This window comes from Platalea leucorodia (assembly GCF_965183815.1).
Source record: "Platalea leucorodia genome assembly, contig: HAP1_HAP1_SCAFFOLD_119, whole genome shotgun sequence".
NCBI classification, from domain to species: domain Eukaryota; kingdom Metazoa; phylum Chordata; class Aves; order Pelecaniformes; family Threskiornithidae; genus Platalea; species Platalea leucorodia.
Window position 1 is genome coordinate 175,952 of NW_028121416.1, and position 4,594 is coordinate 180,545.

Consider the following 4,594-nt stretch of genomic DNA (forward strand, 5'->3'; position numbering starts at 1 on the left):
GTTAAAATTCAAGGGTCTGACTGTGTCTTCCTCTCCTGCCTCCCCTGGCAGGGCTCCTTTGGCATGTTCTCCTCTTCTCCCTGACGCCCTTCTTCTTACTGTTACACTCACTGCTGCTGGTGGGGGGGTGAGGATTCAAGTGCAGCTCAGACACCAACGCTGCGTGTGCTGTCATGCACATATGGCCATGGAGGAAAAGCACCCAGCTCGCACCCTGTTCACCTGTGGGGCTCTGGGGACTGCAGTGTCTGTGGCTGGCACTGATCTCGCCCTCCCTTCAGGACATAACAAATTCAGGAGAGTTGACTCTGTCCTTGGGAGGTCCTGCTGGGCTGCAGGCTGCCCTCCCATAGGGCACAGCTCTCCCAGGGCATCTCTGTATTATGCAGGAGCCCCATGGAGAAGACACCTCGGTGCTAAGGCCATTGAGATGCTGCTGGGTGGCTGCATGTGGGCAGCTGTCATGAGCCCTCTGTGCCCCTGGTTGGGAGGGCAGAGCTGAGATCCTCCTCAGGTACCATGAGATGGGGCGAGGGTTTGGAGATCTGCACTGGGAAACTGCATTCCTCTGCTCCCAGCAGTGGCCTCTTTCTTTTGGGGGGAACACCCGAGTGCGATAGTCCTCCAGGTGGAAGAGCTGCCAGCACAGGGCAGCTGAGAGCAGGGCTGATGGACAGAGCGGCTGTCCTCACTCTGCACTAAGGGACAGTCCCTGTGCCCAGTCTCAGCACCCACAAGGTTTCCCTTGCAGTGCAGCAGAAATGCCAGGCATTGCTGCATTCAAACCACTCCTCAGCTGTGCTGGGGCAACTAGAGCAGAAGGCACAACCCAAACTCCCCACAGCTCTGCTCTGCCGTCAGGTGAACTGGGAGTGACAATGCTGAAAAGCTCTTTGACATCACGACTAGATTTAATCTGAGAGCACCCCGAGTTCCTGTTTAGCTGTTGCTGTAGGGCAGGACTGAGTCCTGCAGAGCCCCCAGCAGAGCCTCCTGCTCCCTGGGGCACCCTCAGCCAGCACCAACCAGAGCTCACCAAAGGACTTTTGGAAAAGTGAAGGGCGGTATTGGGGCTTTCTATAAGAAATTGAATAGATTTTTCTGAACGCGGTCAGCGCTAACTTCTCACTTCTTTTACCTCCTCGAACAGATCCTCATGCCCAGAGTGATAAAATGTCCAACAGCAGCTCTGTCACCCAGTTCCTCCTCCTGGCATTCACTGACACACGGGAGCTGCAGCTCTTGCACTTCTAGCTCTTCCTGGGCATCTACCTCGCTGCCCTCCTGGGCAATGGCCTCATCATCACCACCGTAGCCTGCAACCACCACCTCCACACCCCCATGTACTTCTTCCTCCTCAACCTCTCCCTCCTCGACCTGGGATCCATGTCCACCACTCTTCCGAAATCCATGGCCAATTCCCTCTGGAACACCAGGGCCATCTCCTATGCAGGATGTGCAGCCCAGCTCTTTCTGTTTGTCTTTTTGATTTCAGCAGAGTATTTTCTCCTCACCATCATGGCCTATGACCGCTATGTTGTCATTTGCAAAGCCCTGCACTATGGGACCCTCCTGGGCAGCAGAGCTTGTGTCCACATGGCAGCAGCTGCCTGGGGCACTGGGTTCCTCTATGCTCTCCTGCATACTACCAATACATTTTCACTGCTGCTCTGCAATGGAAATGCTGTGGACCAGTTCTTCTGTGAAATCCCTCAGATCCTTAAGCTCTCCTGCTCACACTCCTACCTCAGGGAGGTTGGGCTTATTATGTTTAGTCTCTTTGTGGACTTTGTGTGTTTTGTTTTCATTGTGTCTTATGTGCAGATCTTCAGGGCCGTGCTGAGGATCCCCTCTGAGCAGGGACGCCACAAAGCCTTTTCCACGTGCCTCCCTCACCTGGCCGTGGTCTCCCTGTTTATCAGCACTGCCATGTTTGCCTACCTGAAGCCCCCCTTCATCTCCTCCCCGTCCCTGGACCTGGTGGTGGCAGTGCTGTACTCGGTGGTTCCTCCAGCAGTGAACCCCCTCATCTACAGCATGAGGAACAAGGAAATAAAAAATGTCCTATGGAAACGGGCCCAATAAATCATGTTTCCCTGACAATAACCTGCCTCCTCTTCTCTGCATGTTTCCTAGAGTTTATCTTAGGCCACAAGTCTGCTTTCTTCTCCTGTGATAATTCTACTTAGAGATAATTGTCTGGGTTCATACTCCTTCTGTGGAGGTTTGATCCTGTTGTGCCTGACCCTTGCACAACACTGTGCCACATGTAGCCTGTCAGATAGCAGCTCTTTGATTAAAGGAGATCTCCTGGGTGCAGTGCCAAGAAAATGTCCAAGGAATTAGTTTCTGTTCTCCTTGTGTTCTCACTGGTTTTGAGGCTAAGCTCATGATAATGTTGAGTTCCATTGGATCAAAAGTTCTGGCTTTAAAGGCTCTCTTCTTGGTGTCCAATGGCAGGGGAGATGGTCCATGAGCTCCCCATTATCTCCTCAGGTTGCTTCATGTATGACAGGACTGATGGTATGTACCAGACTCTTTGGAAATTAATTTGGAGGGGTGAGGAGAGGATGGGGACTTCCCACGTGCCCTGGGGTTGGAATGAATGGAGACTCAGAAGGTGAAACACCCTCAAATGTGAAGTTCCCCAAAAGTAAAGCAGTAAATCGCGGTATCCACGAAAAAGGACTCTGTAGTGCCATGGGAGTCAGTGCGGACTCAGCAGGCACAGGGAGGGGAGAGTGGAGAGCTACAGGAGGTGCCTGAGGACCCCCAGGGCCAGGACGCTGGTGCTGTCCTGGGGAGTGGGGCTGGTGGCAGCAGAGGAGGGGGAAAATTCAGTCAGGGTTGGGGCTCACCTACAAGATGAATTCAGGAAAGCCAGAGAGTGCCTAGCTTCTGTTTCCTCATGCCCTTGTGGCCAGCACCAGCCGTGGGGCTGATGGGGAGCCTGAACCCCGCTGCCTGCCCCCCAGCAGCTGCTGTGGCCTTCAGAGGGGCTGGGGCTGTGGGGTGAGTGCCCAGAGCTCTGCAGCAGCCTGCGCTGGGCAGTGCCATGGAGCCAGCCCAGGCTGGGCTGCTCTGCTGGGCTGGGCTGGGCTGGGGAGAGGGCAGGGGAGGTGGGGAGAGGTGGGGAGGGTCTGGGCTGGGCTGGAAAGAGCCCGGGAGAGAAAAACACCAGCGCAGAGCTAAGGTGTGTGAGTGTGCAGGGTAGGGGCAGCCAGCACTCCCAGTGCAGAGCCAGGTGTCATGGTGAAGGAAGCAAGGCATCAAACGTGTGGAAGATAGGGTCCTTGTCTGTGCCATGTGTCCTGAACAGCCCAGGGAAGCTACTCCAAGAAAATTGTCCCAGACCCGTCCCACCCACCGGCCATTTCCATCTCTGGCCATTAATAATAAAAAGGGAACTAGTTTCCTACGGGACAGTCATTACACACCAAGTCCCACAGCTCTTGCCACAGCTGGACTCTCAGCCAAGCCTCTTCTCGGACAGCTCCAGCTAGATCAGCTGCTCATGGCTTGGTCATGACAAATATTGAAAATTTCCATTGAGTGAGATCCCAAGTCAGGGGATTGGTTTACATTCTGTTTACAGCCTAAAGCACCCCATGCTCTGCAGATATCTCATTGCCTTATCTCTGGCCAGAAACTTCCTCATTTCAACATCTGACTCTTGCCTATTATTCTCCTGCCAAGCAATACCATGAGAAGACCGGTTTCACTTTCCTGAAAGCCTCCCCATGGGGACTGGAAGGTCACGATGAGGTTCCCAATGCCTTCCCTTCTGCACATTGAACAAGGCCCTTTCCTCCACTTTCTCCTCCCAGGCAAGTGCTCCAGCCCCTCAGCAGCTCGATGACTCTCCACTCAACTCCCTGCCACTTACCAACACCTCCCTTGCTGTGCTGGTGATCTCTGGCCAAGAGCCCAGCAGCCCCACAGGCGCTCCCTCCCTCCTCCCCTTCCCCAGTGGGGGCCCAAAAATGGACACGGTTGTGTACAGGTGGTCTAAGGAGCGATGAGCAGGGGGAGACAATCACTGCCCTCGCTCTTTTGGTGAGACTCCAGGACTCTGCTGGCTGCCTTGGCTACCAGGTCTCACTGCTGGGTCATGTTTTGCCTTCTGTCCCCCACCACCACCAGGGCCTTTTCCACAGAGCTGCTCCCCAGCCAGGCCTCCCCAGGCCCTGCAACTGCAGGCTGTTAGGCTGTGGTCCGTCTTCTATCTCCTGAAGTTCCTGACACGACAGTCCTTCTGCCTGTCAGGTTTGCCCTGAATGGCATCCCTAGGGCACAGCAATGGTCCTCCCAATTTAGTGCCATCCACAGACGTGGTGACAGTTGCCTCCTCTGCGTCATGGATACAGGTGTTAAACTGCACAGGGCTCAGGCGAGTCCCCTGTGCTGCCCCACAATGCCCCAGTATGGCCCACTGGCCTCCAGGTAGGCTATGACCCCTTCTCCACTGCTCTCTCAGCCTCATCCTCCAATTGGTGTTTCACCCATCTGTTTGTTGACCCATCCAGACTGTAATGGCCCAATGTGGGTACCAGGATATCGAGGGAGACCATGCCAAAAGTCTTGCTGGAGTGGA

At 54.7% G+C, this 4,594-nt stretch overlaps 1 pseudogene across 1 annotated transcript; it reads left to right on the forward strand.

The window, feature by feature from the left end:
- The first annotated feature begins 1,173 nt into the window (after positions 1 to 1,173).
- On the forward strand, positions 1,174 to 2,085 carry LOC309603520 (olfactory receptor 14A16-like; annotated as a pseudogene). Its single transcript has one exon. The product of its transcript is annotated as an olfactory receptor 14A16-like (transcript).
- Positions 2,086 to 4,594: the final 2,509 nt, after the last annotated feature.